Genomic DNA, 23096 nt, shown 5'->3' on the forward strand with positions numbered 1-23096 from the left:
ATTTTCATGTCCACATTGTGGATATACTAGTTCTTTCTCATCCTACACATAGACATGTAGCTGGGAGTGTTGCAACAGGCCAGGTCAATGGAATGGAATAACAATAGTGTCTTAGTCAGCTCAGGCTGCTATAATAAAGTGCCATAGGCTGGGTGGACTATGAACAACAGAAACATTTCTTACAGTTCTGGAGGCTGGAAGTCCAAGATCAAGCTGCTAGCATGGTCAGGTTCTGGTGAGGGTCCTCTTCTGAGTGGCAGACTATTGACTTCTTGCTGTGTCTTCACATGGTGGAAAGAAAGCTAGCTAGCTCTCTGGCCTTTTCTTATAAGGGCACTAATCCCATTCATGAGGACTCCACCCTCATGACCTAATCACCTTCCAATGGCTCGATCTTCAAATACTATCACATTGGGATTAGGGTTTCAACATAAAATTTTGAGGAGACACAAACGTTCAGTCCATTGCAAACAGCTGCTATCATAGAGTTCCTATCAAGTGCCATTTGCTGTGTACTTAAATACATCATCTCTAATTTTCAAAACCATCTCCTAAAATACCATCTTTTTTTTTTTATAGGAGAGGAACCTGAAGCTTAGATAGATTATGGAACTCGCTCGAGATCATACAAGAAGTGGCAATGCCGGGATTTGAGCCCACGATTGACAAAGCTTTTATTCTTTGCATTCTACCAGGCTGCCTCCAAATAGGTCAAATAACTAGAAAAAGAGATTTAGGTTCATAATTGTCACTATGCATTTTTCCTACTATGGGAACAATTATGAACAATTCCATATGTGTCCAATTTTATAACAATAAAGCGCAAAAGAACATCTGTATCTTTTCGTTGTAGGGTAGCAGCCTTGAAATTTGTATCTTGGTTTATTGTATTAGATATTTCTTGAAATAAGCAGACCTTAATTGAAAAGCGGAAAATGTTTATCATATCTAATATGAGTATTTTTAAATAAATAATTTTACTTAAGGAATTTCCTAGAACCTGAAATTGCTTTACTCTGTATAAATCTTATTTATACATCAGTGTACTGTGGGAAGTTAAAAAAATCTTATTTAAATACAGACATATAGCTAAACTGCAGAGAACAAAGCATTATTTCAGCGTTATTTGTAAGTACTGGTACTTTTCTGTTGCTATTTTTCTAACAGAATCTGGCTCAGGACTGTCTCGTTTTCATTTTCACCTCTCTGTCCTTGGTTTTGTTAATTCCATGTATTTTAACTTTGCACTTCTTGGAGCATAGCTGGCTCTCTCTCTCTCTCTCTCTCTCTGTCTTTCTCTGTCTCTCTCTCTCTCACACACACACACACACCTGTGTGCACATCTTCCACAGAAAAATTAACTCCATGGGAGATCGTTGTGCAGAATAGAATACATTTTGCCAGACCAACAAATCAGAGACAAGCCAACTCTCAGGCTCCAGATCTGGTGTCCCACTAACTCCTTTATGTAGCTCAATGCTGGAGTAACACACTTCAGATAAAGATTTTGCCCTGGTGGCTATAGACCATGAATCTGCTACACTAGTCTTCACACACCAATAAGCACTAGGTAGCCGGACTAGAGCATTAAATGTTCAAGATATTGTCATTCAATCTCCATAATAAATAGATAACAAAGCCAAGATCTTACTAAGGGGTTACTTGATAGTTAGGAGGTGAAATGAGACTAGAACCCAGGTCTTCTTACCTCTAGGAAAATTGTCTTCCTTCAAAACATCATGCTTTCTCCTGAATTTGAGATCACAAAAACAAACAAACAAACAAAAAAAAAACTATGTCTTCTAGAAATACCAGAATTAGAACACATCTATATGAAAATCCTTGTCCTCTGATAGCAGTCACCTGTGATTTCCCGGGATAGAGCTCATTCCTCTTCCCCATCTTCCCAGGCCAGTGATAGTAACTTCTTTCCTTTGAAATGCTGCAATGCCTGTGAGCACTCACCTGTAGGGACTTCAGAATTCAGAACAAATCCTTGCTGAAATGGAAGGGCAGCAGAAAGAACATTGCCTCTTCCTGTGTAGAACTTTTATGGGATTTCTCCCAAGTGTGTAATATGTGTGTGGTGGTATTTTATGAAACTTTCATGAGAGTACTTCACTTCAGTTCTCCTCTGCCTTTTATGGTAATCCCGCTCCTATTATTTTTCTGTTAACTGAGATTTTATTTTTAAATATTAAATTGTGATTATGAAAAGAAGTTCTTTATTCCCAGAGCCACACTCATGTATATGTAACTTCTTCTGACTTATGTGGAAGCAACTCCCACGTTGGAGTTTCAGCCCTGGTCCCATAATTTTCAAGCATTAAATGGAAGCCTCATATTGCAATGCAAATTATAGTACCCAGGGACTGGCAGTATAATCACCCAGTTACAAAAAAAGGTAAAGAGGAGATGAAATTACCATAATGGGCCACAGAAAATACACAAGAGAATGTTCAGAGGACTGCATGGCAGGTTTCATCACTATTCTAAAGATATGCTTGCTTTCCTCTGAAAATGTAAGGAAAGATGTTGTTGGCTCCACCTTGATGGAACTTGATCTTCAGCTGCTTTTACGATAATGATGGACTGGGCTGAATTATTCATATCTTCTCATCCAAAGTGTGAAATGGCTAACCAGGATTTGGGATCGTTTTAGAAGCTGAACTGCAATGGACAGGTAGGTTGAAATATGGAAACATGGGGAGTGAGAGAGAACAGCATCTAGCAGGAGGAAGAGGATCATGCCAAGGTCTCGAGACAGGAAGCCCTGTTTGAAGAGAAGCACAGTCCAGCCAGGCTAGAGCTGGGGTGAGACATTTCTGGCACATAGTGATTTCAACTGAAGTCCAGCTTAGAGCCTGGGCCCTGGACCCCAGTGAATCAGCTCATCTGAAGGGAGAGCTCCCTCTGATACTTAAACATCCCTGGGCCAGGGTTCTAGAAAGCCTGCTCTAAGGGGAACGAAGGGAGACATGAACTCTTCAATATTGATTCTTAGGATCTCTTCAATTAGCGGCAAATTACTATTTTCCTAGCTTGATACATAAAAGAATGCTGAACATAGGAGGTTCTTACTGAAATCATTTGGAAACTGACAAGAAAAAAAGTAGGACTTTAAGAAATATTTTCTCTAAGATTATGACCTCACCAATGCAAGTACTGGATGGTGTTATAAACAAATGTTTGAAAGATGACTTTAAAATGAAGATATAAGTAATTACATAGTGAGGCTTACAGTTTACAGCTGAAAAAACAGCTGTTCTATGGGTTCTTGTGACTTTTGAAAATATTTCCAGAGACACAATCACATCTGGACTCCAAAAATACAGTGTCTTAAACACCACAGAACTGACCATGATTTGCTCTAGAAAACAGCATTAATTCTACAGGAGGTTCCAGAGATGACAAAGCCCCTGCCGTCAAAATTGCACATAAGGAATTTAAATGGAACTGTTTGATGAAATGTGAGTGATGATATTAAATTCTAAATTAGTATCCTATATTTTAAGCATGCATGTATAGCTAAATTAATAATTTAAATATAGCTAGGTAGACATTTGACTATCTATCAATTAAATTAGCTCCCCTCAAAAAATGTTGAGATTTATGGAGAGGATCTTCTAACCGGAAAAAAAAAAAACACCTCGGGGCTCTACTCTGAATGCCAGGTTCCCTTATATTTTGACATATGCAGTATTTTGAGAGTAAACCCTGCAGGACTTGATAGGTAGGTAGGATGTTGAGTGAGGGAGGAGGATAAGTCAGGTAAGTAGGTGGTGGTGTTACCAGCTGAACTAGCCAATGGTAGAGACATAGTTTCACAGGTGGTAGGGTGGGCCAAGGGGTATTAAAAACTCACTGCTGGCAAGTAGTTGAAAGAGAGTTAGTGTTGGTTTGGCTGCTCTGGTTGGCTCTGCCATCCCAACCCTTCCCCATGGCTGACCCTGAGGAGTTGCAAGTTTCTTTACCGCCCCTGCTGCCTCCCTTTTCTCCCTCAACTTCAGACTTCTCTTCGGCATCTTCCCTGAGCGCTCCCGTGAATTTGAGCTGGCCAGTTCCAAGCAGGGACAGCAGCCAAATGGTGGATCCACTGGAGGAACAGCAGCTGCAGATTGGAGATGCATTCTCATTAACCACACTTTTTTGTTTTCAACTTTCGTTTTAGGTTCAAGGGGTCCATGTTCAGGTTTGTTTGATAAATTGCATGTTGTGGGCATTTGAGTCACTCAGATAATTTTGTCACCCAGGTAATCAGCCTAATACCTGATAGGTGGTTTTTCAGTCCTCACTCTCCTCTCACCCACCTTCACCCTTAAATAGGCCCCAGATCTATTGTTCCCTTCTTTATGTCCATGTGTACTCAATATTTTGTTCCCACTTCTAAGTAAGAACATGTGGTATGTGGTTTTCTGTTTCTGCTTTAATTCACTTAGGATTATAGACTTAGGATAATGGCAGCCAGCTGCATCCATGTTTCTGCAAAGGCCATGATTTCATTCCTTTTTATGGCTGTGTGGTATTCCATGGTATATATGTACCACATTTTCTTTATCGAGTCCACCATTGATAGGCATCTAAGTTGATTACGTGTCTTTCCTATTGAGAAGAGCACTGTGAACGAAACTTCTTGAAGCCCCATTTGCAGTATCAGCTCAAGTGGAAGAGTTTGCCTTCAGCTTGTCTACAGAAAATGCACGTTTCCTGAAAACGTGGTGGGAACTCTTGAAAGAGGGCTATGATTCTTCCTCAAAACCTGACAGGTGATTTGGCGTGCTTCATTGTTTAATAACGACGGTGCAATAATTCATACTTCCTCATATATGATATTTGCACATGTGCAAAATGTATAGGATGATCTCTTTCCAGCATTTTTATGTATACTCAGAATGAATTTTTTCTTGGTTTTCTTGACTTTTGAGAAAGCAGAATTCTGATGCTATTTTTGAAGCTGACTAGTACTTGTTTATCCTTAAATACGTTCTGCCCTCTGAGCTTTTATAGAATCCTTTATGAGAGTTAATTTAATCAGTAGATAGTTAATATTAATAGTGCCATGGTGCTATAAGTAACAAACTAGGTACACTATTATTTGTTTTGTAACAAGATGCCAAGCATGCCAGAGTTTGAAGTAGAGTTTAATCTTATGGACCAAGGGAGATAACTTTAAGATTGCCAATGGTAGATCCACCTCTATTAGGCTAAGTTCTCTAGAACCAATGACTGTGTCTTATTTACTTCTCTGTCCTCAGCATCTGAAACAGTGTCACACAACACTCACTAAATGTATGTTGAATAAAAAAGTTGACAAACATAATTAAATGCTATTTTTTTTCCTATACTTAGCATGAAGACTATAATTGTTTCTCTAAAAAAATGTATAAATCAGAACTTCATTGACTTGAAGGAAAACATTCTCTTTTTTATGGAAACTTGAACTTTGATGGTAGCTTTAAAAAATATATGATAAATATTTTTTGCCCTTATATAATTTTTTTTAAAGTCTTTACTTCAGAAAATAAAAGACTGTCTAGAAGGAATGCTTTTTTTTTTTTTTTTTTTTTTTTTTGAGACAGAGCCTCACTCTGTCTCACCAGGCTGGGGTGCAATGGCATGATCTCGGCTCACTGCAACCTCCGCCTCTTGGGTTCAAGCGATTCTCCTGCCTCAGCCCCCCAAGTAGCTGGGACTACAGGTGCGTGCCACCATGCCCAGCTAATTTTTGTATTTGTAGTAGAGACGAGGTTTCACCATGTTGGCCAGGATGATCCTGATCTCTTGACCTGGTGATCCACCTGCCTCGGCCTCCCAAAGTGCTGGGATTACAGGCATAAGCCACCGCGCCAGGCCAGGAATGCATATTTGATATGGTTTGGATCTGTGTCCCACCCAAATAGCACGGTCAATTGTAACCCCCAATGTTGGAAGTGGGGCCTAGTAGGAGGTGACTGGATCATGGGGGTGGAGTTTTCATGAATGGCTTAGCACCATCCCCCCATGGTACTCTATAGTGAGTGGGTTCTCACGAGATCTGGTTGTTTAAAAGTTTGTGGCACCTCTCCTATCTCTCTCTTCCTTCTACTCTGGTCATGTGAAGATGCTTGCTTCCCCTTTGCTTTCCACCATGATTGAAACTTTCCTGAGGCCCCCCCACCAAAGCCAAGCAGCCTCATGCTTCCTGTACTGCCTGCAGAACCATGAGCCAATGAAACCTCTTTTCTTTATAAGTTACCCAGTCTCAGATATTTCTTTATAGCAATATGAGAACAGGTTAATACAATATTTTTCCCTGTTTAGTTCTATGGTTACCGCTTTTAATATTTTTTATATTGATATTTTTATATGTTTGATTGCTGTCTTTAAAGTGCCTTATTAAAATCATTGCTCTGTGCTATTACTTTTGGAGTTTTGCAAGTTGTTTATGTAATAATTCTGAAGAAGTGACTTTGTTTTCAATGCATCAAATTTAAAGGATGTGATTGTCTTTCCATTATCTGACCTTAGTGACAATGTTCTATTTTGCTTGTCCTATATCTCATGTTGCTTTTTAGTGGTCTGTGTTATGCATCAACAATTAAGCCAATTAATTCTCTACCAAATATAACTTCTGGATATCTTTGATATAGCATCTTAATTCTTTGTAGATATGGAGATGTGTACAGAAGTATATCCTAAAGCCCCACAATGGGGCTATGAAAAAGGACAGATGGACAGGCAAATAGTCTTGTTCAGCATATGAGGTCATAGTTCTTGATTAATTTTTTTAGTTAGAGATCACACATATAGTATGATTTCTATATCAAAGGTACGCTTATTTCAAAAAATATTTTTCTTACATGCCCTGAAAATTATAATTTTTTAAATGTGCAAAAATAAATTCTTTTGAAAAGGAAATTTTAAATTCCCTGTTGGCCATGTTGAGTTTGAGATGCCTTTGGGGACACACAGAAGATTTTTGGATATAAAACTGCCTAAGGAAATAAGGAAGTTTATTTTTATTGGAACTATAGAAGGCAAGCAACAGCAGAAGACTGGAATAAGGGAGAAGTATAGAAACTGTGGGCATGGTCATCCAAGAGAGGTTAGATGACTGTAGGGTTTTATGTTTAAGGATGTTGACTAAAGTACCCGGAATATGTGGCACTGTAGAATCACATGGCTTCAGGATTTCTAATAGTGCCAATCTTAAGGGCTTCACTGATGAATGAGCTGACTCTACTATAGTCAAGACCTCGTGCAGCAAGTGCAGGGCACAAGGTAAGCACTGTGGTCTGTAGATTCAGACAGGGTGAGGCCTGAGGGGGTCAGAGGCCCTCTCTGTAGGGATTGAGGCCTGCTCAGGCACCAGGTTTCTCAGCTCTCCAACCTGAAGTCTGAAAAAAGAAGTGGATGGCATGGGCATGCACACATACACACACACAATTTACAGAAAAAGTTTAATTATTGTGCACTGCACATTTGCATCCCCATAAAATTCATATGTCAAAGCCCTAATCCCCAGTATGATGATACTAGGAGGTGGGGCCTGTGGGAGTGATTAGGTTAGGATGTGTCAAGAGGGTGGAGCCCCCATGATGATATTAGTGCTCCTGTAAGAGGAAGGGACACCAGAGCCTCCTCTTTCTGCTATATGAGACACAGCAGAAGATGCTGAAGGTGATCATCTGCAAGACAGGAAAGGGGTCCTCACCGCATCTGCTGGCACCTTGACCTTGGACTCCTCAGCCTCCAGAACTGTGATAAATCAATTTCTGCTCCTTAAACCACCCAGTCTGTGGTATTTTGTAATGGCAGCTTGAGCAGACTAAGATAATCATGCTTCAAAGAATTTGTTTGGCTAGAGGGATTTTTCCTCTGCCCTTTCAGTGCGTTGGGCATCTCAGTTGCTGAAGAATGAGGCAAGGTAGTTGATACTGATGGGAATAAATGATGGTTCACGCCCCACAGTCACAGCTTTCTACTTCACCATCTGTGAGAGGACAATGAGATCTGCCCCACTCTACCCCTTCCCTGCCACCCAGAGTGGAGGGAAAGCCCGCTTCTCATCCTTACTGGCTGGTCTGAGCCATGCATGTGCCATGACCCAGTTACGGAACTTGCTTTCCCTGACACTGTTTCTGAAGTCACTGGCCCTCCAGACAGACATAAGCATCTCTTCTCTCTACAAACATCTGTTCTGTTGGGCCTCCAAGTGGGAGGGTGGGCACTTGGTGGCTGCCTGGCTCAGAAACTGCCCATTATGAGCAACAGATCATCTCGCCTTCCATGAAGTATGTGATTACAGCCAGATGCTGTGGTGATGGGCACACAGCTCCCTATAATAACCATAATTATGATCCTGGTGTTTCTTCAGCTCAACATACTCTGAACTTCTGAAGTCAGAAGAAATTTGGAAGAATTGCTTATTAGAGGCTGCAATCAAATGGAGGAGGAGAACTTTTTTTAAGAAGGGTGGAAATTCCCGCCTGACATCTTGGCTTCTGTACAACCTAACCTGACATCCCATGGTGTGGTTCTGGAGGCCGAAAGAACACACACTGGCTCCGCATTCCTGCTCTTATTTCTCTTCTTCCTTGATCTTTGCTCTGTCCCACCCCCATCTCTTCTGGCTTTTTCTCAGTTGCTTCTCCTGACTGGGAGGGAAAAACAAGCACCTGCTGGCCCACCAGCTCACGTTCCCCCTGCTATGGGGGCTCGCAGAGAGGTGCACCTCCCCTGCCCACTCGGGTGAAGTTCCTGGAATACCCAGGGAGAGGGGGTCATTGGAAGTTAAAACTGGCGGCTTGCCGCGATGACTAACAGCCACCTGCGCTTGCCATTCTTGTGAGTCCATCTATTTGTGGAATATGGAGCTGTTTGGGGTATATTTGTGCATGTGCTAAGTTTTTACTTATAGGAGCACATTTAAAAGAGTCGGAAATCCAGTCTTTGAAGAAACATGTAATATTAGTTTGCTAGGGCTGCCATAACAAAGTTCCATACATTGGATGGCTTAAACAATACAAATTTGTTTCACAGTTCTAGAGGTAAGCAGTCCAAGATCAAGGTGTCAGCAGGGATAGTTTCTTCTGAGGGCTGTGAGGGAAGGGTCTATTCCAGGACTCTCTCTTTGGCTTGTAGATGGCTATTGATATACTTTAGATATCTGTCCCCACCCAAATCTCACATTAAAATGTAATCCCCAGTATTGGAGGTGGGCCTAGAGGGAGCTGTTTGGGCCACAGGGGTAGATCCCTCATGGCTTAGTGCTGTTCTCACCATAGCAAGGTCTCACAAGATCTGGTTGTTTAAAAGTGTGTGGCACTTCTCACCCCCTTGCTCCTGCTTTTGCCACGTGAGATTTCTGCTCCTACGTCACCTTCTGCCATGATTGGAAGCTTCCTGAAGCCTCCTCAGAAGCTGAGCTGATGCTAGCGCTATGCTTCCTGTACAGCCTGCAAAACATAAGCTAATTAAACCTCTTTTCTTTACAAATTACCCAGCCTCAGGTATTCCTTCATTGCAATGCAAGAACAGCCTAACACAGCTATCTTCTCCCAGTATATCTTCACATCACCTTCCATGTATGCGTGTGTCTTTATATTTTCACATGGTGTTTTGTTTTGTTTTGTTTTGTTTTGTTTTGTTTCGTTTTTTTAGGCAGAGTCTTGCTCTGTCACCAGGCTGGGGTGCGGTGGTGCAATCTCGGCTCACTGCAACCTCCGCCTCCTGGATTCAAGTGATTCTCCTGCCTCAGCCTCCCAAGTATCTGGGACTACAGGCTCATGCCACCATGCCTGGCTAATTTTTGTGTTTTTATTAGAGACAGGGTTTCACCATGTTGGCCAGGACGGTCTCGATCTCTTGACCTCATGATCCACCTGCCTCGGCTTCCCAAAGTGCTGAGATTACAGGTGTGAGCCACCACACCTGGCCATGGTGTTCTTATAAACACCAGTCGTATTCAATCAGGGGCCTACCCTATTCCAGTATGACCTCATCTTAACTAACTCTATCTGCAACACCCCTATTTCCAAATCAGGCCACATTGTGGGGTGCTGGGGATTGAGACTTCAACATATAAATTTGCTGGGGGGACACAATTCAACCCAGAACATATGTACTATAAGCCTACTGCATGCCAGGCACTGTGCCAAGCTCCGGGGATACACTTTTGAACAAGAAAGACAGTTGCTACTCTCCTTCATGTTATTTGAGAGTAAAGAGAAAAATGACACAATAAAAAAGTAACCAATATGCTGTGATAGGGCCCTGAGAGGGACCGTGGGAGAACAGAGGAGAAGCAAAGAACCTCACAGTGGAGACCAGGGGAGGTTGCCCTGAGCAAGTCAGGTCAAAAGCCTGAAGTCTGAAGGAAGATAGGAGTTTACCAGGGAAAAGGTGGGGTGGAGCAGACGGATCTTCCAGGTGGAGGCAACTCAAAGTACCAAGGCCAGTGGGGACAGAGACAACAGCAATTCTGTGGGGTTGAAGTAATAGCACGTGCAAGTGTGTCCCAGACATTAAGGAGAGGAGGAAAAGAGTAATGAAGAGACACTGGAAGAAGAATGATGCAGACCCAGTAAGCCCACCGAGGAGTATGGCAGAAACCCGAGGGCACTCGGGAGCCACTGAAGAATGTCGTTTAGGAAATGACATGATCAGATTACATTTTAGAGAAGCCCCGCTGGCTGAGCCTGGAGAGGAGGAGAAGGAAGGGAGACCACTTAGAGGGGCACCTCTGTGCTCCAGATGAGAGATGGCAGTGGCCTGAGCTAGGAGAGTAGCAGGAGATGGAGCTCACGGGACTTTGCTGCCTACTGGTCCTGCAGATCCCAGCCCAGGCATCTCAGAGCTCCCAGGGCTTCTCCATGTCTGTGTGCCAGTTTGACACTCATGCCCTCCTCCTATTTTTTATTTTTCAAATACTTGCATGGTATTTACCATATGCCAGGCACTGAGTGCATTAGAAATGCTAATTCATTATGTGCCAGAAAGTAACTATGAAGGAGGTACTGGGAGGCACTGTTATTAATCCATTGTACAATGGGAGGACAAGGTCACAGAGTTAACAGATGACAGTGCCAGGATGTGAATCTGGCTGTCTGGCTTCACAGTTAATACTCTTTTTTTTCTTTTTCTTTTTCTTTTTTTTTTTTTTGGAGACAGAGTCTCACTCTGTTGCCTATGCTGGAGTGCTGGAGTGCAGTGGCATGATCTTGGCTCACTGCAGCCTCCACCTCCTGGGCCCAAGTGGTCCTCCCACCTCAGCTTCTCTAGTAGCTGGGACATAGGCCCATGCCATCATGCCCAGCAAATTTTTAAGAAAATTTTTGTAGAGACAGAGTCTCCCTATGTTGCCCAGGGTGATCTTGAGCTCCTGGGCTCAAGCCATCCCCCAACCTCTGCCTCCCGAAGTGTTGGGGTTATAGGCATGAGCCACTGCTCTGGGCCACAGTTCGTACTCTTAACCATGACCCTACACTGCCTCTTATGAGTAGATGGTCATTTTATCATCACACCCACAAGAGGACCTGGCACATAATAGGGCCTTGATAAATACTTGTTGAATGAATGTTGGTGGTGATTGGATATATATGATGAAAATGGTGGGGGGATGCAGACTGGGGGATGGGGACCAGTGTCAAAGATGACTTCCAAGACTTTCAGCTTGGGTTGGAGGTGAGGGTATTCGCTGAGTAGAGGACCACAAAAGAGAAAGCTGTCTCTAGGGAATGAGGAAAGAATAAACTTTAAATCTCTATAACAGAGACCTCCATGTGGAGGGGCAAACTGGAACGGCCTGATGGAGCACAGCTCTTCCTACTCCTCAAGCATCTAGAGCCTCAGCCACCCCTCGAAGGTGCATGTCACTCGCTGCCCTGGTGAGAACATCCATCTGAAACATTTTAGGCCTTACCCTGTAACAGCTGAATAACAGCTATTAGCTTTGGACTCTAGGCATTTTTATGAGATCTTAGTTCCAGGGCTTGAGGTTTGGCAAAATGAGCATATTATTCACACGCAAAACAACTGCATTAAAATAGCATTAAGCATCTGGCTTACATTGACAAAACCTAGGAAATTCAGAATTATGGTAATAAGTCTGTCCTGAGTTCACCCCCAACACTATGCCTGGTGCTGCTCCATTAAGTGTGGAGAGAAAGGTCCCCACTGGGCAGAAAGAGCCAGACCAGGGAGGTGGAAGGCAGGACAGGTGAGGGAAAAGAAGAGGAGGAGGAGTTGGGAAAAGAACGTTGGGGCAGGGGCTATGGTCCCCTGACCCAGGCCTGCCACATGGCGTATGGTGATGTAGCCATGAAGTGCTGGCCCCCAAGGCCACTCCTCTGATCCTAGAGCCAGGCGACACTTGCCCACCCCAGGCACCGGCTCCGCTGGTCTGAGACTCCCTCCTAGAAGCTGATGAAGATGAGACACATTTGCCCCATGGAGTCGAAGCGTCTTTCAAGTTTGCATCCCCGCAGACCTCAGACACAGGGAGAACTAATACGCAGGTACATTTCTCCCCACTGAATTTCCATTTTCTTGAAAAGAATTAAAGAGAAAGAAGCTTGATAACAGATGAACAAAAAGCATTGTACTGTGTTCGAACATGGCAACATGGCTGATTATAGCATTAGGGGATCCCTCTGTTAAGGATATTTGAGAATGTAAACAATTTTGATCTGGAGTTCCATTGAGAGTAGAAGAAAAGTGAGAAAAAGAAATTCCTTCCTCTTGGTCAAAAAAGAGACCTTTCTCCATTTGAGATGATGTGTAACCATTTGTTCCAATGATTTGTAGTAAAATCAGTAATTGGTTCTTGGGATGCATTTTCGGAAAAAATGTCTGTAATTCCAGAATTCACCAAGGTAGTTTCTGTAAGAACTTCCTCTAATCTTTTAAAATAGTTAAGTATAATCCAAGAGCTCAAAAATGGGCCACGTTCTTTTTAAATATAATAAATGTGATCTCAATCTAACCAACTTTGAGACGACAAAAATACGGTCCTTGGGGAAGCTGTATGAATGTAGCATAAGTGTCAGAGTGGCAGAGAAGGTGAGACACACCTACGTTTACAAGAACCCCAAATAACCTTTGTAAAATAAAAATGAAATGTCAATTCCACAAATTGATTGCCCTCTTCCAATAGTTTTCAGATTTCTTTAACCTTTTCACCTCCCGATCTCTCAGTGATTAACAAATCTCTTCTCTTTGCCCTACAATTACTATACACCAGAATAATAACCCGAGTAAATAAGCTCCTTTAACCCTTCCAATAATCCTATGAGGTAGCCACTCTTGATCATGGAATGATGTCATTTATCATTATGATACATAATGACATTAGGTTACTTGACCAAGGTCGCACCACCAGTAAATGGAGGAGCTGGGACTGGAACCCCACGTGTTCCGTTCCAGAGGTTGTTCTAAGCACACTTTGAGTTCCCACGCCACCTGCCACCACCACATGTAATTTAAGCTGAGATTAGTAGTCCATCCCACCCAGACCTGGGTTGCCTGTAAAACCCAGCTGAGGACATCCAGAGCTCTAGGGGTCCTGATCCCTCTGGAACTCCCCATCTTAGAATGAGAAACCCTGTTCTCTGTCAAACCAGCCAAGAGACAGAAAAAGGAGTTGTGTTCATTTCTAAATTGTTAAAAATGGTTCTGAAGGCCCATTTCTTTTATTCCTCCTCTTAAGTGGGAAAACCAAAAAAATTCTATGCTACCAGGTGAAAGCTGAGCCAGGGATAAAACACAAGAAAACTCAGGCTTTAGAAAACGACCTGGCAATCACTTTTCCAATGTGCTATAAAATCTTAATAATTCTGAGTAATCTGGCCCAAAATGCATGAAAGTGCAGAACAGCTGGAAGTTCAGGGAAAGTCATTTGTGTGCCCTTCTTGTCACTTAGCAAAGCAGGAACAACCTTGGCTCTGTTGTGTAGCTATTTAGATGTCACAGCCATGAATCCCTGACTCTCCATCAGAGGCCACTGGCAACACCTCCCCTTTTTTTGTTGTTTGGAAGAAAGAGATATAGGAGAAGTTGTTCAAATAAAATGACTGTTTGGGGTGGGGAACGGATAGGCAGTGTAAACATGGGTAATAACAAGCGCAGAGAGAAACTCAGGACACAGTGACATCAGCAGAGCCAGGCATCTCAAAGCCGGTGACAGTCTGCACCGGCAGATTTCTTGTGGAGCTCTAGATATTTCTGTTCTGACTGGAGTCTTTATTTAACAGTCTTGATGAGTGCATTAACTGTGACTTAACTCTGAGTTTGAACGAAAAGTACAAGTATTTGATGTGTTTCTTGGCAACACCTTTTGACAAAAGGATGCATATATCCCTAGTTTTGTGCTAGAATTCTTTAGTGGGGACTCTCTGGAACTAAAACATCCTCTTTGGAGGTTAAATTTTAAGCCTTTTCACAGCTTCTCTATCCCACAGCCTCCTCTCTGCACATACACTCATGCACACACGTACATAGAAGCACCAACCCCGGGGGCGGACTCGCTTAGCCTAGATGCAAGCTGCTGGCCTGTGCACAGTGTATTTTCCCACAGGACAGAGGCAGAGGGAACCCAGTGGGACCAACACAGGAGGCCTAAGTTGGGTCTGAGGTCTCCCAACCTCCCAGAAAATGTTTCTCCTGGATCATGCTCTTTGATTTCTTTCCTTGTTTGTTTTCTACTTGAGCGGCAGGGACGCAAGAGAAATTGACAGAAGAAAGAAACCGCCTGAGCATCAGACACAGGGGTGGTGGGAAATGAAAATGATTTATAGAGTTTCGTTGGCCTCCACTCTCGCCTTTTCTGCTTTTTGTAGCTCAACATCCCACAGGTGTGAACACAGCAAACTATGTAGCCCTGTTTTATTGTGTAATTAAATAACACCCTACACTGAGTCAAGCTGAGTTGTGAAACCTCAAGGTTCGGAACATCAGGTAGAGGATGTGGGGAAATGCCTGCTGCCTGAGGTCACTGGGTTCATTTTCCTGGCACCAGTAGAGGTGAGGCAGCTGCCTTGTAATCAGCTCCTCCTGGAAATTACTACACCCACACAAACATTTGGGTCCCATGGAAACGGCAGGAATGCGGTCTGGTCTAGGAGCCTGGAACTGGGGCCTGAGCATCTAGATTGGCTTGGCCCCACCACCGACTTCCTGTGTTGTCAGTTTACACCTCGACACCACAGTTTTGCCTTTGGAAACACCAAAGAGAGGGTCCTGCAAAGAGCAAATCTGTGGGAATGGTGTGAAAGCTCTCTATTTGCTTAGGATGCTTTAGCTTTGCTCCCGCCTAAGGCAGGAAAAAAGATGAAATGACTAACCCTATTATTCTACTCTGTAATTCTGCTACTGTGCTGAAAGGCTTCGCAGCGTCTTGCCTGTGGTGGGAGTTTGGCAGAGAAGACCTCCACAGCCCTTCCAGCTCTGAGATTCACAATAGTCAGTGACTTCACTGAAAACCATGGAATTGCATGCTGTCATCACTGGAGAGGGCAGGCCATTCTGAATGGAAACACTCTTTATTGGGCATTTTTAAATGTAGGCAGTAGACAAACATTCCTTTGTTGCTTTTCTCAGGAAAGAAATTACTTTCTGAAGACGATGGCAGGCACATTTAATAGAAGACACACAGGTAGCTTCAGCTAAGAAAGAAAAAAAATGCCGGGAACAGTGGCTCATGCCTGTAATCCCAACACTTCGGGGGGCCAAGGTGGGTGGATCACCTGAAGTCAGGAGTTCAAGACCAGCCTGGTCAATATGGTGAAACCCCATCTCTACTCAAAATACAAAAATTAGCCAAGCGTGATGGCATGCACCTGTACTCCCAGCTACTTGAGAGGCTGAGGCGGGAAAATCACCTGAATCAGGGAGGCAGAGGTTGCAGTGAGTCAAGACCACACCACTACATCTAGCCTGGGCGACAGAGCAAGACACTGTCAAAAAAAAAAAAAAAGAAAAGTATTCTTGCCTATCCCCCTCCTCCCTACCAATGCACCAAAAGAAAAAGTAGCTTCCCTAGAAAAGAATGTCAGCCAAATATAAGTCAGGATGCTATCAGAGTGTAGAAGACATGCAGGGGAGAGGTGTGAAGGGAGGCAGGAGAGGAGGCTTCTGGGAAGGGCTTCCTCAGGCAGGCGGCTCCTGAGTCAGGCTTTAGGAGATACCAGTAGCATTCACCATCCGGAGGGAGAGAGTGGGTCACAACGGGACAAGGATGGGAGCAAGCAAGCAAATGTGGAAAATTCCATGGGGTAATAGAGTTTTACTTTTTCATCTCTCCAAGAGCCAGTGCTGTGAATCCCCTAGGAAGCACAGATTTATAACTTGGTAGGGACCACTGTTCGGTATAACTTTTTTGTAGTTTAGTTTGTTGTTGTTATTCTGACTCTCACGACATAACGCTGGCTTTGCAGAAAGCACATGTGCAGCCACTGAGTTCACAAATGTGGACTCAGCCACCACCCTGGGCCAGGTACCTGGAAAACACTGGCAATGTCCCTACTGCCATGGAGCTTGCATTCTTGCCTGGGAAACAGACGAATAGGAAATCAGTGAAACAAAGATCAGTTCTGAGAGTGATGAGTGCTTAGAGAAAAATAAAACGTGTGTGTGATGAAGTGGTGGGGAGGGAGTAACATTCGACAGAAGAGTTCGAAAGACCTTTCCGAAGTTGTGACACGTGAGCAGAGACCTAAATCGCAAAAGCAGCCAACTTTGCCAAGTAAGATGTGCATTCCAGGCAGAAGGAATGGCGACAGTAGAGGTCCTGAGGAAATGACATCAGTGTGTTCTAAGAACAGAGGGAAGGCCAGTGTGGCTGAGGAGAGTGATAGGAAGGGAGAGGTATAGGGGTGGACACTGGAGGGATAGGCAGGGACTAGATCATAGGGGCCTTTGTAACTGATAGCAAGGAATTGGACTTTATCTTTATCTGTAATAGGAAAGCAAGGTAGGAATGTAGGTTGAATAGGCTTATTATAATTCAACATGGAGACACAGTGATGAATTAGACCCTAGTGAATAATCCTAGAATCTCTCAGAATACCGGCGATATTAGTGAATGGATGACAACTGACTAGAAACCAGATAGGTGCCTGAGATTTACAAGGCAGACAGTTCCATACAGGAATTTAGAATCTTACCAGACTCTAAAACCTTCCACATATATATTTTCCCAAGTATACATACTGTGCCATGAATATCTAAATAACATTTCCCAAGCATGTGTGTGGTCGTGAATGACATCCAAATTTAAAATACAATGCATTCTGCATATTGCATACGGTTTTCTCAGTAGCTCTTCTAAGACACCGTTTCTGGTGAGCATGTGCGAATACAGTCTGAAAGGGAGAGAGGAAAATCTCAGCTCTTTTTCCAAACCAGCCGCCATCCTCAGGAGGCCCCCACACCCTCAGGAAGAACCAATCTGCCTGGTCTTATCACTGTGACAGATCGAATGATGGGTATCAAGTCATCATTTCATGGCCAAGATTTTGTCCCAGACTGTAGCTCACTCATTTCTGACAATATGTTGAAAGTGAAATGTGCTTCCTCACCCCTCCTAACTTCCTTTTACAATTTATGAATTTTGCAGTTTTGCTAAACACAAAAGCTGCTAGAAATTTTCAGAATAAGATAGCCCTTTACACTCAGCACGCAGACGGCAAAGTCTCAAGGGACAGAAAATTATTAAACGTGGTACACACAGAAAGAGATTTAATGTTTTTAGGACCAAAAAGAGGATTATAAAATTCAGTCAGCACAACAAATACCAGCCGAAGCCTAACTGGCCAGGAGTGTGTCATAATTATTCCTAGTCATCAATTCTGATGGATTCTGGGCCCCAGCAGAGAAGTCACTTCATCCTCCATTGTCTAATGGATGCTGATGAAAAGGTTACAGTGCCAGGAAGGTGGCGCTCATCTCTAATCTTGCCTGCCTTGTTCTGTCAAGTCAGAGTTGATGAGAGAGACCCAGGTAACTTGTTCTCTTGCTCTTGTCCTGATATCTGATCTCAGGATGGCATTCGAGCTGGTATTTACCATTTGGCCATGTGCCAGGAGTCCTGTATTTTAAAGATCCTTAAGTAGAAACACACATAACTCAAAATGTTAAGCTAGAAGTATCCTATTTTCTCTTCTAAATCTTTCAACTTACAATTTAGGAAACAGATCTAGAGTAAATGGGTAATTTTTTTGAGGCAGCAACAAAACCAGGACAGGAAGTCACACTTCCATCTACCGAGTTCTCCCAATCCAAAGCTATCTGAAGTGGCTGTTTTAGATTTCCCCACCCACAAGACTTGGCCACAGTTCTCCTAATGCCCAACCCCTTGGCATCATAGCAGTAAAGGGAACTCTCCCTTATTGTGAACATAATATAACACAAGTTCTGAATAAAGAATACAATGTTGCTTTTACCATACTTTTTTCTTCTTCTTTGAAATTATGGTGATTCCTAGTTTATCTTAAATTACACTAGCCCAAACCCTTATCCACATAAAACAAAGCCAGAAATCAGGAAGTAAGCAAGAAAGGCACCTATAGGGAAAAAATAGCTTCTTGTGGTCCACACTAAAGATTGCAGGATGTCCCATTTGGCCTTTGCTGATGTCTCTGATTCATGTTTAAAACCTTAACAAGCTTGTTTGCAGGGGTTACAAGCTTGTTTGCAGGGGTTGCAATCTTCCAGGAGCCTGAGAGCTGCCAAGACATAAAAAGAAGAGAAGTTTCTATGGGCCAAGAACCATAGGCCAGACCCTCAGAGCACCGACAAGGCACCGCACACAGCCAGGAAAGAAACAACACAAACAAAGCATGAAAAGCAGGCAGAGTTTTAAAAGGAGCATTTTCCAGGCTGGCTTACAAACCTCCACAGGCCCAGGAGCAAACTCCATCAATAGCGTGTGGCAGCCGTGGAGGTTTTTAAAGCTATCCCTGACTTAAATATCCAGAAAAGGTTTTCTTTTGGTCATCATGCTTTGAAGAAACAGAGAACTGTGATATATCTTAGCAAGACTGGCATGACTATCACTTAACATGGCGATTACTGTTGAGATTGTATTGTCTCAAGGGTGTAAACACACAAATGAACAAGTAAAACTCCTCAGCTATGTAAAACCCCCAGGGGCTTCAAACGATTCTGGTGTTTCTGAGGCTCTTCTCTTCAGCCTTCCCTGTACAACCAGCCCCAGGCAGCCCAGTGTGCTAGCTCCCCAATTTTTAAGCCAAGAAATGTTAATAGTTTTGGAAAACATCTTAGCTTCAATTACATCTGAATGCAAATTCCCAACCACGTGGGCCTTACACATTTTTGAGGTGTTGCTCACTGCAGTCCTAGCCCTATCTACAACACTCAGCAAAACCCTAAAGGGGGTGGCTGATTCTTTTACTTTTCCACCTAAAACAGCCACCTTCTGTATTCATTACTCTCAGCTTGTTCCCCTTGAAGAGTGATTTGTTTGGTACTTGGAAGTTTTTTTTAATTTTATGGTGTCCTACAACATGCTGGTTAGACTAAGCCATTGTCATGTTGACTCTAAAATATTTGAAGAGATTTATTCTGCTCCAAATTTAAGTGACTAACAGCCTATGACACAGCCCCAGGAGGTCCTGAAAACATGTGTTCAAGGTGGCCAGGCTATAGTTTGGTTTTATACCACTTTAGGGAGACATAAGCCATCAATCAATACACGTAAGATGTTCACTGGCATGGTCCGAAAAGGCAGGACAACGGGAAAGTGGGGGGAAGAGGGGACTTCCTGCTCATAGGCAGATTCAAAGATTTTCTGATTGACAACTGGTTGAAAGAGTTACTATCTAAAGACCTGGAATCAACAGAAAGGAATGTCTGGGTTATAATAAGGGGTTGTGGAGAACAAGGTTTTATAATGCAGATGAAACCTCCAAGTAGCAGGTTTCAGAGAGAATAGATTGTAAATATTTCTTTCTTTCTCTCTCTTTCTTACTTTTTTTTTTTTTTTTTTTTGAGACGGTGTTTTGCTCTTGCTGCTCACTCAGGCTGGAGTGCAGTGGCATGATCTTGGGTCACTGCAACCTCCACCTCCCAGGTTCAAATGATTATGCTACCTTAGCCTCCTGAGTAGCTGGCAATACAGCTGCCCGCCACTATGCATGGCTAATTTTTGTATTTTTAGTAGAGACTGGGTTTCACCATGTTGACCAGGCTGGTCTCGAATGTCTGACCTCAGATGATCCACCCGCCTCAGCCTCCCAAAGCGCTGGGAATACAGGCATGAGCCACCACGCCTGGCCAGCTTGTAAATATTTCTTATCAGACTTAGAGTTTGTTCTATTGGTCTTAGGTCTCTGTGTTGATGTTAATGCTGGTCAGCTGTGCACGAATTCAAAAAGGGAGAAGTGTATAATGAGGCATGTCCAAATCTCACTTCCCATCATGGCCTGAACTAGTTTTTCAGGTTATCTTTGGAAAGTCCTTGGCTGAGATGAGGCGTCCATTCAGATGGTTGAGGGGCTTAGAATTTTATTTTTGATTTTCAGTCAACTCAGCTATATTAAAGCATGCATTACTTTTTTGCTGTCTTTACCCCTCTCCTCCCAATATATTTTTGTGGCTCCTCCTCATAAAAATTTACTTGGAACCCGGAGAATATTATTAAAAAAAAGAAAAAGAAAATAAAAGACTCTCTCCTGAGGAAAAAGTTACTCCACCCACCAAAGTTACAAAACAGGAAATAATGGCTCAGTATGATCCTGGGGACACTCGGGTGTTCTTTTGAAGCTATTTACAAATAGGGCGGTTGTTCAAATCCAGAAACCTGGGTCACAAAATCTAAGTATGCAGGAGAAGCTGCCTCCTACAAGAGAAGGAGCCTCCATCCTGGCCTGTTGGAGTGGTCTTACAGGAGAGTCATGAACATAGAAATCGAGTCTTTTCTAATGTCAAAATCATAGACCTTAGGGAAGAAGAAGCTGAAGAGCTCTACTCACTAGTGGCCGCCCACGAACGAAACCAGCTGCCCAGGGTGGCAATCTGTAAGAGAACAGAATGAATAAGGAAAAAAAATGGCACCAATTAATGTGGATTCCATATTCCACCTTTTACCTGTGAGGCCAAATATAAGCTGGTCTTTTTCTTGCTGGAGTGAATAACCCAACAAAACAGAAAGTAAAAAGAACCAGAAAAAAAAAAAAGATGCTCAACAGAATTGGCCTTTTCTTATCAAATAGCTGTTGTTTCTCTTTCTTCTCCTGTAAGGTAGACACACAAATAGCCATAGCCTAACTCAAACCACTCCACCAAGCCTGCAACAGACTGACAGTTTAGCTAAAATTGTCATCACAGTCCACTGGAATTCTGAAACTAAGTAACGTGGGGTTCGTGTACTGAAAATAAGTGAAATGTGCCATAATCAAAATGTTGAACCCTTTTGTATACCTCCCCAGACAGCAGCATTCTTGGGAAAACTGCAAAAGAATATTGAAGACAGTATAGGAACCAAAGATGATGAGGTGGTATTTGACTGGCACGAAAGTCAAGAAAAAATAGTGTTTTTGAACAATACTATGTAACTAGAAATCTAAGTACGTTTTCTCTGCAATAAATGCATGTGACTGACAGAAGCCAGTTATGAGTATGCAGGCATCCAAAAAAAGTGTAAAACGAAAGACAATTTCAAATAAGTTACAATGTTATGTTTCTGAAATTAAGCTTCTGGCTAAACATGTTTGAGGAAACAGGGATTTTACTCTACTCCTGTCTCTTAAAACTCATGGAAGAAAACTCTGTCTTTAATGAAACAAAGAAATGGCCATGCCCTGAACAAAACTACTGAACATTTCTACCAAAAATGCTAACGCCTGGTCTCAGGTGGGCAAGGAGGCTGAAGCCCACATTACAGCTCAGGCAATGTGTCAATTTCCCATTGGCTCTGCAAGACAAACCAGCATCCTTTCAGGGCCCCCAGGTAAGGTTGCACAGGTGGTGCCCCGCTAAAGCATGCCTGGCCCAGAGGGTGAATAAAAGAGGCTGGGATAGAGCCCCTGCCATGGTTTCTAAACAAAGCTAAGACAAACCACACAGAGACACCCATCTGCTCATAAGCACTAGCCAGAGGGGTGCTTTCACCCAAAGAGGAGGCCTTGTAATTCACACTAGGCCCCAAGTGGGCTAATGGCAGCCCTGGGTCTTCACTTAGGGAGAGGAGATCCAGGAGCTGGGCAGGCCATGGATGAAGAAGTGAACTATCCATGTGGCGACCCAGTTCTGCACCCCCAGAATGGCATAGAGTCAGCCTCTGCTGGAGGCCTGTCACCACAGCTGCTCATTCCTTTTCTTGAAGACACAGCTCCCATTTATTTTTGGGCCTGAAGAATGAGGGCGTCTCTCAGGAAATTCCCTTAAATAAAAAACAACCTGGTTATATGTGCTTCCCTCTCTCAAATTAAGCAAGCAGGAATAAACTGAGCATAAGTGAAAGCAGGTGAAGGACGTGCATCACAAGGAAAGACACTTCAGCCAGTAAGAGTTCAAGCAAAAAAAAAAAAAAAAAAGAAGGAAAAGAAAGAAGAAAAAATTAGACAAAAGGAAAAGCAATTATAGAATGACAGAAAACAACTAAAAGTGAACTAACAAATATGCACATTTCAAATTTTGATCAACACTGATAATTGGGTATCTAAAGATGTCCGTCAATATTCTTTTCCGTCAAAATATATGAGAGTTTTTTTACATCCATGCTGACTTGGGGATAGTATCCATCTTTTGAATCTGGAGTAGTCTGTTGGATTTTAAAAAATGGCTTCTCTTACTTTTAATTAGCATTTCTCTGATGATTAGTGAGGTCAAGCAGATTTACATATATTGACTGATCATTTGCGTTTGGCTGCATTCAGAAGCAGCCCCTTGTGCTGGGAATAATCCTTAAAGGGAATGTGAATAACATTTTCAAATGGGGAGAAGCACACTCCGTACTTTTGAGGTCAGACTTAGCTGGCATTTTGGCATGTAGAGTAAGCTCGGTCATGAGGGACAGACTTACTTTTCAGAAAATCTAGAGAGCCAAATTATGTTATGAGGTTTTCTAAATTTGGGGTCAGCCAAAGGCACGGAAAAGA

The 23096-nt window shown here is 42.9% G+C and overlaps 1 protein-coding gene across 3 annotated transcripts in view; it reads left to right on the forward strand.

Annotated features, from left to right (window-relative positions):
* Nucleotides 1–6624, forward strand: part of AIG1 (androgen induced 1) — a 336552-nt gene extending 329928 nt beyond the window's left edge. For all 3 annotated transcript variants that reach the window (XR_010112530.1, XR_010112529.1, XR_010112531.1), the window contains one exon: nucleotides 580–6624. The gene's annotated coding sequence lies outside the window, so the exon portion shown is untranslated. The remainder of the gene's footprint in view (nucleotides 1–579) is intronic.
* Nucleotides 6625–23096: the final 16472 nt, after the last annotated feature.

The sequence above is a fragment of the Pan paniscus genome, chromosome 5, assembly GCF_029289425.2.
Source record: "Pan paniscus chromosome 5, NHGRI_mPanPan1-v2.0_pri, whole genome shotgun sequence".
Lineage (NCBI taxonomy): Eukaryota > Metazoa > Chordata > Mammalia > Primates > Hominidae > Pan > Pan paniscus.